Here is a 19,491-nt window from a genome sequence, read left to right as displayed (position 1 = left end):
CATGGCTACATACACAACTACATCTCAAAAAGGCACTTAAAATTACCCATAAACTAGAAAAACATTGACTGACATTGCTTTAATTATTGTTTACATTGGATTCAAAACTGCAAACAGAGAGCATTGCAACAAGTAACAATTTGTTCAGCACATTGGTTGTTTATTACATTTACATTAATGCAATTTAAGGTTTGGCACTCTGTTTGCAGCATATACTGTACCTGCTGTTGCTCAATTCCTTCCTTCAAGAACTCACTGTAAAGTCTCTTAAAACTGTGCTCATACTGGAAATTGCAACACTGAATGGTGCTTAAAGAACTTCACAGATACAATACAAAACAGTGGTATGCCCATTTTATTTACAGTATACAATTCATGGTCTTAAACTACTGTACCAACTCCTAAACTAAACTAAAAATATTATATTTCTTACTTACTGTAAGTGTATAACAGCAGTCTCTCTCAAAACGTCTCCTTATATTCTTGCAACTATCACACTTGCTCCTTCCTTATTATCACACTACTTTTTCTTTCTTCTCGCTGCAATATCTTTCTTTATTAAAACTTTTGATTCCTTGTACCTCACAACTCTACTTACTGTATTTACAATTCACCCCCTCTCCCTTTCTTTACACTCATGAACTTCACTGTTAACTGCACTCATCCTCCTCTCCCTTTTGCTTTTTTCCACAATAGACATTTCTTCAAATTCTTGCCCCTGCCATTTCCCCACTTTCTCTTGTCCTCGACTACTATCTCTCTCCTCTGTAATATCTAAAAGCACTAATGTAAAGATCCTCCCCGGCAAGTTTCCAACCTACCTAGACATCCGATCGAGTCTCCTGCCTCTTCTGCCTACTGCAGCGCATCTCACGGTCCGGCGAATGCCAGCGTTCCTTCTATGGGTGCGCGCGGACCGTAATTGGCACTAAATGCCATTCCTGCTGGTCCCGCCTCCAGGCTTCACTCGCGCAGTGATGTCATCGCCACGCAGTGCGAACCAACTATACGTGACACCCGCGCACACACTACAGAAGCTTCCTCGCTATTCTGTCTAAAGGGATGCACCTGTGCTGTCTCCCTAAGCCAACCACAGCAAGGCATACTCATGAGTATGCTTCCAGCGCATTGGACTGTTCTGCCTTATATGCTCAGCCTGCCCTCTGGCACATTGGCTGAGCATAACCTTGTGTATGTGAGCTGTATTCACTGCAGTCCTGCCTCCTGTCTGAGCCTTGCCTTTCTTGTCCTGTGGTGCCTGACCTTGCTTGTTTTTTTGATTCCACACTTCTCCGCTTCTGACCTGGCTTACCAACGACGATCCGTACCTCTCTGCTCCTGACCCCGGCTTACCCACGACAATCCGCACCTCTCCAATCCCGACCTTGGCTAAAGTACCTGCAACGATCCGTACCTCTCCAATCCAGACCTCTGTAAGTATCACTGACCATCCTGACCTCTCCTACCCCGACATGGCTATCTCAACCCATCTACACTTCAAACGCGCCCTCATGGCTGTAGGTTGGCGTTTATCAAATCCCCACCTTGGCCTTGCGGTCACGCCTTGTTTATGGTGAGCGCATCGTTACAACTAACCCTTCACAACTGATATTCATTACCTGCTTCACTCTTTTTTTTCATGTGCTCTTTGGGCTGCTCACTCCTGGGCATCTTCACATCTCAATAACTCCTTTGGTTTCCAACAATGGACTGCTTCCACCACCCATAATGACGGCAACTTCTTTGACCTCGTCTTTACTAAAACCTGTTCCTTATCTGATTGTTTTAGTCTTTCCTTTGTCTCTGCCCATACCCTCATATCATTCTCCCTTTCTCACATTCCTCATACTGAACCTCAAGCCTCTCCTCCTAATCCATCATATAATCTAAACTTTGAGCACTACCATGCATTGCTGATTTAAACCGCCTTGTCAGCACCTTGAACTCTGTTCTTACCTCTTTTAACCGGTCATGCTCCTCCAATATGCCAACAGTCACGGCGCTCCAACCCACAAACATCCAGACACACATTCAACGATTTTGTACTTAAAATGGTGAGCGCTTCTGAAGTTGCACACTTGTAGATTTCTTTCACTTTGCTCTTTTTCTTGCTAACCCATGCTACATTTCTTCCAGTTTCTCTAATAAACAGGCACAAATCCAACCAAAACCACCTCCTCTCTTTCTTTTAATCACATTTTCGGACTCCCTTTTTATCATGCTCCACTTCTATTATACCACAAGCCTTATTTTAAGGGAAAGGTGGAAACTATCTGCAAAGAAATCCCCTCTGCTCCTTTCACACCTCTTCTTCCTAATCCCCTCCTTCTACCTTTGATTTATTTTTATCTGATTAGAGAGGTAAAAGTATCCATCTGTTTTTTCTTAAACCTCTACCACATGTAGCCTCTACCCGATTCATCTCCCTTCACCTTAAAGCTCCCTTGTACCATTGTCCCCATCTTCACTCATATTTTTAACTTATCTGCTTTGAAAATTTTTAAGCATGCTATTGTCTCAACATTAATAAACTTGAACCTACTTTCCCTTCGAAATATTGCAGTGTCTTTCTCTTGCCTTTTGCCTTCAAATATCTGGAAGATAGTGGTTCTTTACGGTGCTTCATTATATTCAATTATTTTCAACTCCCATAGCCTACAGTACCTGAACGCATACAGTGGCGGCCGCCTTTATCCTCCTGCGGCCGCCACACATCCCCGCATTTTTCCGGGTAAGTCGGAGGATAGGAGGGGCCGCAGCAGTAGCATATTTATTTGAAACCACACTCCCCCAAAGTAGCTAATGACCTCCATATTACCAAATCTTAAGGCAATGACTCCATTCAGATTCTTATGGACCTTTCATCTGCTTTCAATACTGTTGATCCCCCTCTTTTCCTGCACATGCATTTGTAGCACTGCCGTCTCTCATAGTTCTCCACCTCGGAACACTAATGCAGTGTCACTTTTGCTAACTCCTCTTGTACATCTATACAGTGGCGACACCCTTTATTCTATCTCGGCTAGCTCCGCGAATTTCAGATTATCCCAGTTATGTGCGGTTTTGTGTCGTTTTCGCCCGGAGTGAGTTGGGTTATTTTCGCGCCTGTGATTTAAGCATTTTATTCCCGCTGTCTGCAATACTGCAATCCCGTGTAAAAACTCATGGGGGCGTTTGCGAGCTGTTGTCTTTGAAGTCTAATACCTTCGCGGTTCAACCTACGTCAGTACACAGTCTGTGCGTGCGCGCGCAGTAATAGTAAAATTGCATATTTAAAGTACATGAATTTGCAGTGCTGTGCTGCTGTACGGTACTGTACTGTATGTCTCATTTGAAAATTGTTGAAATGCATAGGCGTGTACAGTACTGTAGTACTGTAGCAGTGTAAAGGGAACCCTCGCTACTGACATTGTTTGACTTGCCCTTTTGGCAATATTGTATCTCCTTTCACATGTCAGTGCTACACACTGTATCAAACATTTAGAAGCATTTAGAAACCATACACTGTATCATTGCATATACTTACCTGCCCTGTTAGAGGGTATAGAGCTACAGAAGCCTAGAATTTATTTGGGATACATACTCCTTTTTGGTTTACCCTTCCTCCACCTTATTTTTAATTCGCCGCTAACATACTGTAGGATTTGTGTTACAGGTTTCTGCTCATTCTGACTTAGCCGCGCTGGTTTGAAACGGCTTTCTCCGCCATTACGGTCAATGATAGGATGAAACAAAAAAAGAACAGCGCAAAAAAACCATAGTGTAGTATATTTAAATAGTTTTATAAAAGATAAAGGTGAGTATTGCACTTGTCAATGATAGGACACTCGTCGCCGGCATGACCCTTTCTCGTCGCCATTACTGGTCGGACCCTGTTGGGGTCAAGTGAGAGGGTTCCTAACATCTAGGGAAAAATGAATTTTATTTCTAGGTGCCCAAGAACAGAAGTTCCCACGCCAATTGGCCGTGAACTTGACCGAGGCCCTAGTTCCCACGCCAATTGCGCGATTACCCTGACTCCGTTCTGTTGCCACGAGAGGGTCGCTATTTGCCATGCAATCCTGCCTGAACTAGGACTACATGATGACCGAATCTGAGCCCTCTAGGTTGAACAGAACCGGAGTTATGGGTTCCAGGTTTCTTCTCATTCTGACTTAGCCGTTTCAAAGCAGCGCGGCTTTCTCTGCCATTACGCTCAATGATAGGACCCTCCTCGCCGGTGTGACCCTTTCTCGCCACCATTACTGGTCGGACCCTGTTGGGGTCAAGTGAGGGGGTTCCTAACATCTATAGGCAAAATGAATTTTATTTCTAGGTGCCCTAGAACAGAAGTTCCCACGCCAATTGCCCTAGTTCCCACGGCAATTGCGCGATCATTGCTCTTTTTTTACAATGTTGCCGATCTTGCGGCTTTGCGGTCTGGCAGTAAAAAAACAGTGCAGTAAGCCTCGACATTTGTTACACTGTCAAAGGAGCAAATGGAAACAATGTAAGACAAATCAACATGTTCTTTTATTGGTGGAGTCAGTACAAAAACATTTATTTACAAATACTGTACAATGTTGAAACATTTTAAGTGCACAGCAATTCAAAACATCAACAGGTGTATGGTTTTCTGCTACAGTACATGTGTGAAAACATTTGTCAGTCAGTATGGTTTACAGTTACATGTTTTAAATACAATACATTCTTTAATATCTTTAAAATATAAATATATAAATATAATTTAAAATAATCCGTTCTGTGGGTCTCAGCGGGTTGAAATTGCACCAGTACAGTCCTAGAGGGCAGGTTTTCAGGGCAACCTTGAAAACCGTGCCTGTTTGCAGCCCTCAGGGACTGGAGTCGTGCATGTCCTGTGTAAAAAAACACACAACAACGCTTTGCTCATTTTCTGCAGTTACTGTAGTCATTGTGTTTTTAATCCGTCCCTAGCCAAGCGTCAATCGGCTGACTGCACCTGCGTGTACTCTAATACTTTTAGAGATGGGAGATTGCTGCTTACAGCGCATGAGTCACCCTACCCTACCAACCCCCTCTCTCCACAGAGTCGTTAAACTTCAGCATATTGCCATCGTGTTCTTAATCCGCCCATAGCCGAACAACAAAGACGCAGTGCGCCTGCGTGTAATCACACCATCCCCCCCAACCCTTAGAGGCTTGCTTTGTTTACGGTAACGCTTTGGAAAATCCCCTCTCGAATTTGAAATGTAAATCTGATGTGCACAGCATTGTGAGAATTGAGTAAAAAAAACAGTAACTGATTCATGTTGTTTTGTCATTCATTCTTACACTACAGTATACTGTCGGGGGGGTGTGGTTGGTGTCAATGATTACGATAACCAGGAATGTGAATAAATATTTATTATATTTCATCAGGGGAAAAAAAATACAAAGATAAAAATAATCATGAATAATACATACTGCAGCCTTTATTAAATTCTTCTGGCAGATTGAAATCGGAGAAACATTTACAAAACATTTGTAAAACATGGAGATACATGAAAAATGGACATTTATAAGAATATTAATTAATAATATATATATATAGAAAATCTATTGTTTGTTTTTGGTGCCTGAGGCACAGGGAGTTAAAGTGACTTGCTTTTTATGTACTGTATTTGGGGGTTGTATTTGGGGGTTTATTGATCAAATTATTATGATGAACTACCTTTTGAAATTACAGTACTGTTAACTCTTGTAGCCACACACCTCCAGAGTCATTAATTTTCTGCAGTTACTGTAGTCATTGTGTTTTTAATCCGTCCATAGCCAATCGGCTGACTGCGGCTGCGTGTACTCTAATCCTTTTAGAGATGGGAGCTTGCTGCTTACAGCGCATGAGTCACCCTACCCTACCAACCCCCTCTCTCCACAGAGTCGTTAATCTTCTGCATATTGCCATTGTGTTCTTAATCCGCCCATAGCCGAGCTACAAAGACTCAGTGCACCTGCGTGTAATCACACCACCCCCCCCAACCCTTAGAGGCTTGCTTTGTTTACGGTAACGCTTGGTAATGCTTTGGAAAATCCCCTCTCGAATTTGAAATGTAAATCTGATGTGCACAGCATTGTGAGAATTGAGAGTAAAAAAAACATTAACTGATACATGTTGTTTTGTCATTCATTCTTTTACTGTCGGGGGGGGGGTGGTTGTTGTCAATGATTATGATTAGCAGGAAAGTGAATAAATATTTATTTTATTTTGTCAGGACTCAAAAAATACAAATATAAAAATAATCATGAATAATACATACTGTAATGCAGTCTTTATTAAGTTCTTTTGGCAGATTGAAATTGGATAACCATTTAGAAAACATTTGTAAAACATGGGGGGGAAACATGAATAATGCACATTTATAAGAATATTATTTAATAATATATACTGTAATGTACTGTATAATATATATACTGTATACTGTATATACTGTATAGTAATATTATTTTTTCCGTCTTTATCTTTTCCTCATTCTGTCTACAGTACAGTAGTTCATTGAGAGGAAAGGTTTTGTGTACATCATTACTGCTGTTTATATACTGTACATTTTACTGTACAAACAGATTAGACTGGACACAAAAACCCACCTCCCCCCAGGCCACCCTTTTTCCTGAAACGACAAGAAAACAAAAAATGAGTGCAGTTACTGTACTGTACTGTATGTGCGTACTGTATTATGGCATTGTGTGATGTGTAGAACTACTGTAGGTGGCTGGTGCTGCTTTCTCTGGAAAGAAAAAAATTGAGCAGTTAGTAGGCAGTGACTGTAGTACTGTCAAACTAGTCTACTGTACTGTATACTGGAACTACTGTATACTCTGACTACTGTTAAATTCTATGTACTGTTACCTGATGGCTGGTGCTGCTCTCTCTGTAAAGAAAAAACTAACTACTGTATACTCTGACTATCTGGAAAGAAAAAATCTGTGCCATACTTACCTGTATCATACTGTACTTACAATACTACAGCACAGTACTACTTTCCTGATGCTTGCCAATTACGCGCGATGACAATGGGCAACACAGTGGCAATATGGTCTATATATTTATTGCAGCGTTCCACGGTGAGTACATCGTTCCAAAAACTCATTATGCCTTTCAACAACTCGTCCTTTTTGGAGGGTTTTGCCACTTTCCAGATATGGTCCTTCAGCTGATGCCAGACTATTTCGATCGGATTGAAGTCTGGCGATCTGTCATTGGAAAAAAAGGACAATTAGTTTAAGAGATACAGTACAGTACACAGTGAAAACAGTGGGGGAAAAATGAGACACAGTTACCGCACTTACTCCGCTGCCGTCTTCACCCAGTTGATTCCGCACTCAAGGATTTGCGCTGTTGACGCGGTGTACTTCAGATCGTTGTCCTGGTAGAAGCGGTGACCATTGGGGAACTCGCGTTTGATGTATTGCACTCTCTCAGGGACAATGTTGTCTTGGAAGAAAGCTTTATTCATGATTCCAATAGCAAGAAAAGAAAAGTGCTCAAAAAACTGCACAATAGTACAGTACAGTGCATACATTAAGGCAACACTAGTAAAGTACAGTGCATAAAGCTACATTATATTTTATATATTTTACCTTCAAAGATGACAATGCATCCTGGTCCACGACTAGAGATGGCACCCCACACATGCAGCTTCACGGGGTGTTTTGGCCGCGGCTTCAAAGATATGCGGCCTTTTTTGTGGAATGCAAAGCTTGTAAATCTCTCCAGCGACACAGTAGACTCATCGGTGAAGATGCAATCCTGGAAAGTCTCCCCACTGTCGATCCATGCCTGGGTCTGGACCACTCTTTTGATTTTGTTTGCGTCCCGTATCATGGGGTACGCTCTGTAATGACAAGGAATAAAAAATTTTAGCGGCACAGTACAGTACAGTTTGCTAAACAACACTTTTACCTCCTGTACTGTCCAGTACTAACCTCACACGTCCATATTTCCATCCAATGCTGCGTCTCATCTTCTTTATGCTGCTCTCGGATACAGTCAGATTGTGCTTTTCCTGCAGAGTGTTTTTAACCCTTAATGCACTCCTCTCATCATTCTCCTCACTTATTTTGTCCACCAGAAGAGTTGTCTCCCTACAATTTTAAGAAAATATATTGTTTTATTAATATCAGCAATATAAAATGTATATAAATATAATGTTGTAATATAAATATAAATATAACAAAAATATATACTGTTGTAATATAAATATAAATATACATCCTATATATACCGTTGTACGATAAATAGAAATATACAAAAAATGTATACTGTTGTACTATAAATATAAATATACAAAATATATATACTGTTGTACTATAAATATACAAAATATTTATACTGTTGTAATATAAATATACATCCTACTGTATATATACCGTTGTACGATAAATAGAAATATACAAATGTATATGTATACTTCTGTACTATAAAAAAAATGTATACTGTTGTACTATAAATATAAATATACAAACTATATTGTAATATAAATCAACAGAAATAACAACAGTATTACAGTAGATACAGAACTGTACTGTAGATGTACTGTACTGTATGAACAGTACAGTACGTACAGTTTTCAATTTTTTTTGTTCAGTTTTATAAATATACTTACGCATTAGTTACCCTTGGTGCCCTTTTGCGGTCTCTGTTTTTTCCGTATGCATGATAGCACACGGTGCTTGATGGCACAACGAGGTCAGAAGTAGCTTACCAGCGCTGGATAGCAGCAATTCGGTGTCCGCTCGTGTACATCTCCTTAATTCGCATGCTGAGCTCCTTTGAAATCTTTTTAACAGGCATTGCTACGAGTAGGAAGAAATACAAACACAAGAATGTGTATTCGATGTTTAGTCGATGTGTATTATATGTGCAGTCAATACACAAAATGGATGGTGTATTTATACGGTAATGACTCACATTAGAGTATGCCCACTTTCAACACCTGTACCTGGTCGCCATGCATAAAAGGTTACACACTTTGCATAGCCCACCACTCGATGATCTTTTTCTGAACTTGCCCTTGTCCAGAAACTGCATTGTGCCACCTGCTTCCATGGAGCAACCCCGATTCTATGGACGCAGGAACCCACTCGCCTCTGCCGTGCCTGTCAAGCTGAAATAGCGAAAGGCGGTTGCCGTTTCCCCGCCAAGGCAAAAGCGGCAGGCTAAGGCCAATAAAGAAAACCTTCTGCTGACCCCAAAGGTTAAGGGTTTTCTTAGACGTAAGCCTCATTATGTGAAGAAGATATACGGTGATGTACTCTCGATGCAATACGAATGGGGGCCAACCCATCGAACCCGCAGACCACTTCCTCACATATGCTTCGACGACTCTGCTGTAGCTGTCCCGGAAATCTTCAGCCCGTCTTCTCACCCCCATCTTTTCCGGTTCCATCCGACGACGCCGCCGCCTCTGAAATCCACGGGTCACTGTCTCCTTGGCTCTTGGACGACTCTACTTCTCGCCCGGATATCCAAAGGTCCCTTTCTCCATCCCTCTTCGAAAACGCTGCCGCTTCTCCTCTACCGGGTATCCACAGGTCACCTCCTCCAATCTTCCTCGATGTCGATGCCGCTTCTGTCCATGGAACCCCCATCTCATCCTCCGTTGCACCCATCCCCCCAGATGTCCAGACGACATGCACAAGAAGCAGTTCGTTAGACCAGATGCTGAATGGGATAAGTGTGGATCTCCCCGGGAATTGAATTGTGCTAGCAAAGATAGATCTGCTTCTGGAGACAATGCTAAATGTGGAGCAACGGATGCTACAAATGGATCAACGGATGGATCGACGGATGGAGAAGATGGAGGCTGACATAGCGGGCATACATTATTTGCTCGGTGCTAATGCCCCTGTTTCCCCGACGCCGGAGCAGGGGGGTGACATGGATGTGATGAATGGGACCTTCGATCCCCTTCCATCACCAAGCGCACCCCCCCCCACCAGAAGATGTAGTGTACATGTATGCCATTGAGGAGGACATGAAAACCCCGTCAAGACCACGCCAGGAGACAACACGGTGACCACGACAGGAGGAAAGCTTCCTCCCAGACAACCTACCATCGCCCGTCGCCTCAAGCACACCCGCTCCCAAAAGACCTACTCCCGCTCGCATGGAAACGGTGCCCAACATCACCCTGTGCGATCTGCCACCGGCGCTCAGGGAGAAGTATAGGGTTAAGAGTGCTGGTGTACCCCACAAGTATGCCTTGTTCATTTTTAAGCACCATGTTCCCTACTCTTTGTACTGCGAGTGGGCCTTCAGAGTGAACTACGATGGGAATCGCGTAAAAAAAGCGCTTCCTGTCAATTTAAGGAAAAACATTGTGGATGAAATGCGGCGCTTTTATCCAGTTACAGATCCTGTAATGAAAGGCGTTCGAGACTGCATTAATGGCGTTTTGCGCCATGCAAGGAATCGGCCATGGATGGACAATGTGGAGGACTTTCTGTGAGACCATACTGTTGTGCTGAACTGTATTGTTCTGTACATGTTTTGCCCTACAGTACCTGCTGTACTTAAAAAAAGGAGATGTTGTTGTGTGCTTTTTTACACAGGACATGCACGACTCCAGTCCCTGGGGGCCGAAAACAGGCACGGTTTTCAAGGTTGCCCTGAAAACCTGCCCTGTTTGCTGCCCTCTAGGACTGTACTGTCGATGTTTGGAATTGCTATGCACTTGAAATGTTTCAACATTGTACAGTATTTGTAAATAAATGTTTTTGTACTGACTCCACCAATAAAAGAACATGTTGATTTGTCTTACATTGTTTCCATTTGCTCCTTTGACAGTGTAACAAATGTCGAGGCTTACTGCACTGTTTTTTTACTGCCAGACCGCAAAGCCGCAAGATCGGCAACATTGTAAAAAAAGAGCAATGATCGCACAAGTGGCGTGGGAACTAGGGCAATTGGCGTGGGAACTTCTAGGGCACCTAGAAATAAAATTCATTTTGCCCCTAGATGTTAGGAACCCCCTCACTTGACCCCAACAGGGTCCGACCAGTAATGGCGGCGAGAAAGGGTCACACCGGCAAGGAGGGTCCTATCATTGAGCGTAATGGCGGAGAAAGCCGCGCTGCTTTGAAACGGCTAAGTCAGAATGAGCAGAAACCTGGAACCCATAACTCTGGTTCTGTTCAACCTAGAGGGCTCAGATTCGGTCACCATGTTGTCCTAGTTCAGGCAGGATTGCATGGCAAATTGCGACCCTCTCGTGGCAATAGAACGGAGTCATGGTAATCACGCAATTGGCGTGGGAACTAGGGCCTCGTTCAAGTTCACGGCCAATTGGCGTGGGAACTTCTGTTCTAGGGCACCTAGAAATAAAATTCATTTTGCCCATAGATGTTAGGAACCTGGCACTGTATACTGTAGAACACAAATAATGTAAATTATACTGTACATGTAGAATAAATGCATAGTTTTATTTTTTCGGGTTTATTACACAGTATACTGTACGACCGGAACAGGGGCAAAAAAACTGTAGACGTGGGGTTTTAAATCCGATTCAGCAATGTGCAGGCATTGTCACACAACGTGATATTATCCATCGAAATCCCCCCATTAGCCGTTTTCTTTTCTGAGGAAAAACAAAAAGAAAAGTTTTAATGTACAGTAATGGTCAGCCCCCTAAAGAAATACCCAGCCAGCCCCACCAATAATTTTCTCCTGTTCACATGCGCATGCGCCTAGCGTTCCACCAATTGTTCAGTATCTGCAGTACCGTACTGTAGAAGCCGCTCAGCCAATGATATTGCTTACAGGAGAATCACTTGACTTTGGAATCGCACCGATATTTATACAGTATTGTCAAAATTAAAAAAACACAGAAAATAATACGGCAACAATACTCACCATAGTATTTCCCATTCAGCTGGCACCGGCGCCGGTCCACTGCCAGCCCAGCTTTCTTGATCATCCACGTCGATAGTTTGCAGCGGGACTAGTCCACCTGTAGTCAGCTGGTGAGGCTGGAAATCGCTTAGGTACATGCAAGCTTCATCAAAACTGCACGCGAAATTCGGCTCAGGCTCAGGGTTGTCACTGACGGCGGAACCGTCATTGGAAGCCGGTGCTGGTGCTGGTGCATTGCTTGGCAGCGACTGTCATTTCTTAGTTGGTTTTAACACGACCCTTCGCCTTTTGCCGCCTTCATGATCATAGATACCGGAAAAATCCGGTGATATACACCAATACCCTCCAACAAATTGTTGCTCAATACGATGAAAACAGGGATCGCTACATAACCTTTTCCTTACTGCACGCTTCCACGTATGAGGAGTTGGCGAAAATTTGTAAAAGTCATAGTTTTCCATAAAATACTGATAAATTTGAACAACTGTTGCCATCTTATCCTCTGTTGCATTAATCGCGGCACATAACAAATATGCGTAACTTCTGTCGGATTTTTGGAAAGCGGGCTGCACTTGAACACTCATGGCGGGCGGGTCTCTGGAGAATACTGTAACCGAAACTGGTCTTTGTCTTTCTTTAATATGAAAAGCCTAAATTGATACATTTTTGCAACCTCTTCCTTCAGTCACAAGGCCAAGTTACAATGGCACACTGTGGTACAGTATCTTTTTTAAACGAAACACCTGCAAGCCCACACATTACGGAAGCGCATGCGCATTACAATTCATGAATATCTGCCATCTGGCGGATACGCAAAGCATTGCAGCCTATTAAATCCGAACCATTATCAATAAACCCATCAATAAACCCATCAACCGCGCGTTAGCCGGGCATGACCCGTGGCTGGGAACGCAAAATAAACGCGGCATGCGCCAGGTGAAGAGCGTCGCATTCCAGGTACAAGCCAGGGAAAAAAAGGTGATTTGTTAGAATAAAAGCTGCCGCAGCAGTAGATCTCGCTCTGATGGTGTACTTTAAGGCTCTGTTGTACAGTAGGTTCCCTACACTTCTCTGCATGTACGCTTTTGATAGGTGTTCTCATTAACGTTATTGAATTCAGCTATTATCTTGATGCTGATGACAAAATGAAAAACAGTTCTTTTGCAACTGCACTCACCCTTCACACTTCTTTAAGTCCTTTGTTTATTTTCATGTTGTTTGGTCAGAAGACGAAGCAGGACTCACTACTTCAAATCCTAATAGAAAAATAAAAATATCTCCTTGCACTCGTCTACATCACTGAATTAGAGGTCTTCAACATTCATTCAACATATTGAATTATATATGTACTGTAGCGCACTTTCCCCCACCCTATGGGAGATATGGTGGCTACTGTGTGTGTGGTGTGTTACCTGTGACTCTCAGGAGGCCTGAACCTCCGCTGCTGCTGGGAGCCTGAGGTGTACCTGATCCATCTGGTGACAGTGCCGCCACATGTGCGGGATCCAACTATGGTGGATAACCCCGTCACAGGACTCAATACAATAATACACACACTGATAAAGATAACAGTTTACTGCATGCATATGAAAAAGGAACAATAATATAACACCCACACCAAATAGGCCATGCACGAACATAACCCCACAGTGCCCTCCAACACAGTGTCCACACCCGAATGGAATATCCCAAATGTACTCAATCGCCTCCGCTGCTGTCGTGTGCCACCAGCAAACCTCCCTGCACTCTCCCCAACCTCCGCTGCTGGTCGCAGCCGCAGCGGAAGGTAAGGGGATGAAGGGGGACACAGAGTGACTGGGTCACTTTCTCCCCCTGGTGAAAAGACCAATGTCCCTGCTTGGAAACAGCATAACAATTAACCACAAACAAAGAAGTTATATAATGAAAATGCATTGTAGTATGTGCAACTTATCACATGACATAACTCTACATCAAGTTATATATTTCCGTGAACTTCATTATGACTTGATTTTACCGTGAGACCACTGCTGAGTCTCATAATGAGGTGCCCCAAATGAATCATAGGTTACCCGGTTGGGAGGGTACCTAACAAGTTGGCTACGCAAAGCCCTTCTTCAACTCCCTTAAGGGAATAGTGATCGTACTCTTGAGGCTCAGTATATCGCATCTTTGTAGTCTCTGTAATTTTATGAGTTATAAAGCAAGGACTTCTGGGGTTCAGAGGAGGGCTCATTGGAGCCACCGGAGAAGGTGTCTGAGGCCTGGGCCCATTTCCCGTATCTCCTTAGGGAGGTGTCCCTTGACTTTGTTCTGTGTTACTAGAGGGTACTTCCATAGGATCCTCGGTTGGTTCAGTTACTGTCTCTTCGGGACCTTCTGGCTCACCGAGCAATGGTGTCTCTGGTTCATCATCCCCCACTTGTGGGATAGGCAGAAGATGATAGCGATGCCAGATCTTTACCCGGCCGTCCACGTCTTTTATGCGGTAGAACGGGGGGCCCGGCATCTGCGATTCGACCTCGAATACCCCGTCAAGCCAACGGTCGGCCAATTTGTGTTTGCCAGGTATTCCGAAGTTACGGAGGAGAACGGCGTCTGCCGAGCCTGTCCACCGGGGTCCGGTTGAATATCTCCAGTAGGGCATCTCCCTCTGAATGGTAAGGAGTCATTCGGGACTTGATGATATTTTACAGGTTAAGCAACTCCCTGATGAGGTTACTTTCGAAGTCCCAGCCTTGATCCGAATGCAGGCGATTGGGCAGTCCACAGTGGATGAAGTACTGCTCCCATAATATTTTGGCCACTGTAATGGCCTTCTGTTCTTTAGTTGGAAAGGCTTGGGCATACCGGGTGTAATGGTCTGTGATCACTAGTACGTTCCTGATGCCTCGGGCATCTGGTTCTATACACAGAAAGTCCATGCACACGAGGTCCAGGGGGCCTTAGTTCTTCAGATGAGCCATTGGAGCAGCTCTGGTGGGTAGTGTCTTTTGCTGAATGCACCATGAGCATCGGCGGCAGTGGCGTTCTACCAACTCTCGCATCCGTGGCTAGAAGAACCGGTCGCGTATCAAACTGAAGGTTTTGTCCACACCGAGATGGCCATGTTCATCGTGTAGGAATCTCAGGACCATGTGTAGGTTCTTGGGTAGAACCAACTGCATTCTATCCGGGTTGTTATGATATTGAACCACCCGATAGAGTAGGCCCTTGTCGATGTCAAATGTATCCACTTCCTGCATTAGTACTGCGACCGTGTCGCTGGGAGCACATTTCAGCAATGAAGGCTTGTTTTGCTGGACAGCTGGGCGGATAATTCAAGCCACTTGATCCCTTATCTGGTATTGTACCAGATCCTTCCATGCGATGATCTTGTCTGGGGTGATATTCATTCCTTCAGGGTTACAATAGGTGGCAGGGATAGCCTTGGATTGGCATCCAAATCAATCTGCATCCCTCAGTTTGGAGAAGGCCACTTTATCTTCCACGATGGCTGCAGTTGCGCACATAGCCCGCATCCCTGGTCCAGGGATTTCTTCCCAGAGGTCATCATCTCAGATGGTACTCACTCCCGGTCTTCTGGATAGAGCATCAGCTCCGATGTTCAAGAGGGCCCCCAGCCATCGGTGGCTGGTGGCGTCTAGTTTGGCGGACGTCATTATGTACGTCAACGGATTGTTGTCCGTACTCACCTCAAAGGTGACACCATACAGGTAGTTTTGGAGTTTTTCCACGATTGCCCACTTGAGAGCGAGGAATTACAACTTGTGGATGGGATAATTCTGCTCGCTGGGGCTTAAACTAAAGCTGACGTAGGCCACTGGTCAGAGGCCAGCCGGGTACTTCTGGTGCAAGACTGCACTTAGGCCGTTGAAGCTCGCATCCACATGAAGGATGTAGGGCTGCTCTGGATTAGCGTAAACAAGAACGGGTGCCTCTATTAAGCTTTTCTTTAGGCCGATGAATGCCTTTTCACAGGTGGCTGTCCACTTGAAATTGAATGGTAGTCGCGCAGAGGTTGCTTTCCGCCTTGTATCTTCGGGGTATATTTTGAGATGGTTGTTGAGGACCTTTGCTTTGCTTGAATACCCCTCCATGAAACGGCGATAGTATCTGCAGAATCCAAGGATAGAGCGTAGTTCCATGATGTTCTCTGGCCTTGGCCAGTTCACCACTAATTCAACTTTGGCGGGATCGGTAGCTATCCCATCTGCGGACACTGTGTCCCACGTAGGTCACTGAGATGCGGCAGAACTGGCATTTGTCCAAAGACAACTTCAAGCCTTCCTGGGCCAGCCGATCCTACACTTTCAGTAGTCATTCTTCATGCTCCTCCAGAGTCATACCGGAGACGATGATGTTGTCCAGGTAGACTAAGCATTCCCATGGTTTCATGTCGCTGATGGTCTTCTCCATCAAATGCTGAAAGGTTTCTGGGGCACCACAAATGCCTTGGGGCAAGCAGGTGAATTGGTAGATACCAAGGGAAGATACAAAGGCAGTCTTCTCCTGGTCTTCTGCACTCATTGATACCTGGTACTACCCAGATCTCAGGTCCAGTACACTGAACCACTGGCTTCCCGACAGCGCATTGAGAATCTCTTCAATCCTCAGAAGAGTGTACTGGTCAGGGTCCGTTCGTCTTCTGTACCACCACGATCAGTGATGCGTAAGGGCTACAGGATTCAGTTACAATCCCCGCCGTCTCCATCTCTTGTAGGACGTCTCTCACATCCTCCACATCTCAGAGAGCGATGCGACGGGAAAGCTCCCGAAAGGGCGTGGTGTCACTTAGCCGGATGGTGTGCTGGGCGTTTTGGCTGCATCCCACATCCATCTCTCTGGTGGAGAACATATCCCGACATTCTTCCAGCTTGACCGTTAGTCGATCATTCCACTCGGCTGGCAATGGTGTTGAGTCTCCGAAGTCAAATGTCAGCCCGGACAGCTGATCCTGCACTGTGGCGGTGTTCACCTGAGCCATCGTCTCGACGGGAGTGACAGGATATATTCGCCCCAATATTTGACCTTGATCGAAGGGCATTGGGTATGGGGAGATGGACGAACACCTTGATCCTCCCAAAAATCGTAGAGTTCCATTCCCGCACAAGCTTGTAACCTCAGTTGGCATCTTCCTCGGGCATACTCTCTAGAGAAAAGTAGCACACTGCGACCATACACTTCATCCCCTGGTGGAATCTTGGTTAACCCCGCCTTGAGGTTGAAGAGGTCCCTGTTCCCATCTTGGGTCGATATTTGCAACACTCTTCTCGTAGTACTGGGTGGATTTGTAGGGCAGACAGGGGTAGTTCACTGGCTTCTTGCAGATATGCTCTGATCACCACCCGCACCACGTCGGCGTTGGTCCCCAAAATATTCGGGGAGCTTAGGTCTTCTCAGGGCTCAGGGCATATTAGAGCCTCCACATCCATGCTGTGCAACTTGCCGGTGTTCAGCTGTGGTATTTCCAGCCGAACCTTCACCACTCCGTCAATGGGGTAGTCCTTATTGCTGAGTCCCCACAGCTTCATCTTGTCCGCCGACTGCAAGGGTAGGTGCTTAAGATGTTGGTTATAGACCGGGCGGTACACAATGGTTACTTGGGACCCGGTGTCCAGCAAGGCAGATGCATATATGCCATTCACGAGGATGTGTATGATGGCGGCCGGTCCCACACAACTGTAAGCGTCCGATGGGGACGCGTCTTTGGGGCTTGGAAATGGTGTTCTTTCTGATGCTGCGGAGGGTGTTTCTACAGGTTGCACGTGTAGATAATGACCTTGGAGTTGGATGTCCAGGCTTTTCTGGGCACGGCAGCATGTGCTATGGGAGGAGGGTCGTCCTTGGCGCTTTCCGCCTCCCTGGGCTTTGGAGCAGATGCCCCTTTGGACTCTTCCTTGCGGTGCTCCTTGGACTTATTAGGAGTATGCAATGGAGCATGCACCTCGTGTACCTTCACTTGGGTAAAGAGCCCTGTAAATGTCAATGTAGGTGGATTTCCTTGCATGAGGCCACACCTAAGCATTTTGGCTATGGGGTGGGTTGGACTTGACCCTCACAGAAACTGCTAACAATAGGCTTCATCCACTTCAAAGGCGGGGACGAGCTTGCGGGTGAGTAGCAGCCAAAATACCAACTGTATGCGGTGGATGTACGCTGACAAATCCTCACCTTCTTTCTGGCGGAGGGCATAGTATTTGGCCCAGAGCTCACTCTCATCGTCCTCTAGGCCGTAGGCCTCATGTAGGAATTCTACAAGCATCCGAGCCATCACATCTGTGTTTTGCTCCCTATGCATGCTTATGATGGTGGAGGCGGCAGGCACTTCATAATCTGTTGCTGCTTCCCTGCCTCGGAGCAGGGCCATACGTCCAATACCTTGAGGGTATGTTCCCTCCAGGAATCGATCCCTTCTTCGCCCACGGGGGTGGGTGTCATCCCAGAGAACGCCTTGAGCTATCCTATAATTCTGGGATTGGGAGGACAGTGTTAGCGCTTCCACCAATTTGGGGTAGAGTTACTCCCAGGTTGGAGGGTCCCGGAGACAGATGACTATAATAGGCTGGGCTCGGACTAGGAACTTGCATGTGGCTTCTCTGGTACCCGCTGGTGGTAGAGGTCTCTGGTACAACACTTGAGATGAAGGTTACCCTGGGTGTGATTAAGTCGGCCCTGATGGGTGTACTTGCAACCAGGGTTTCAGTCCTCCATCCCCCAGGGGTGTAGGAGGTGGTGGTCACTTCAGCATAATAGGGGCATTCTGAGGAGAGTCCCGAGGTGGATGCGGCCATGGGAGGTGATAGCCCAGGGTTTATGAGGGGTATCCCTCGGGCAGAGCCTCTGACTGATTTAGGGCCTGAGGGGCATATTCTAGGCATATTTCTTGCTTGGTGGCCAGTAGTACAACCCTCCACCGGTAAGCGGTGTCATATTTTCTACCGATGATCTTGGCGTCGCTCATCCCCGGAGATTTTCTCACTTGGTCGCGGACAGTAAACATTGACAAGAGGGTGGGGACTCCTCCCACTGCGACTACGTGGCGTGGAGATTCCCAGAGCTCTAAGGCCCAGTCGTGGACCTGTTGCTGAAAGGGCGTAAAGATGGTGTTCTGATTGGCTTACTAATTTGACTACCGAGTAGGGCACCCCTGGTCTGAGAATCTCAGCAGCGCCTCCAAATGTAGCGCACTTTCCCCCACCCTATGGGAGATATGGCGGCTTCTGTGTGGTGCATTACCTGTGCCTAACAGGAGGCCTGAACCTCTGCTGCTGGGAGCGTGGGGTGTACCTGATCCGTCTGGTGACAGCACCTCCACCTGTGCGGGATCCTACTATGTTGGATAACCCCATCACAGGACCCAATGCAATAATACACACACTGATAAAGATAACAGTTTACTGCATGCATATGAAAAAGGAACAATAATATAACACCCACACCAAATAGGCCATGCACGGACATAACCCCACAGTGCCCTCCAACACAGTGTCCACATCCGAATGGAATATCCCAAATGTACTGGGGTGTCCCTGGGCACTGAAGACAAGGGAAAGCAGGCCGGTCCCATGCCATCATCATCAGCGATGAGTCCATCTCCACGTGGGGTGGTGTCCAGCTGGAGGGTCCCACCATGTAGAAAGTCTCTTATCTGTGGGGTG

This window comes from Ascaphus truei, chromosome 3 (genome assembly GCF_040206685.1).
Source record: "Ascaphus truei isolate aAscTru1 chromosome 3, aAscTru1.hap1, whole genome shotgun sequence".
Classification (NCBI taxonomy): domain Eukaryota; kingdom Metazoa; phylum Chordata; class Amphibia; order Anura; family Ascaphidae; genus Ascaphus; species Ascaphus truei.
Note: the sequence above shows the minus strand (reverse complement) of the source record.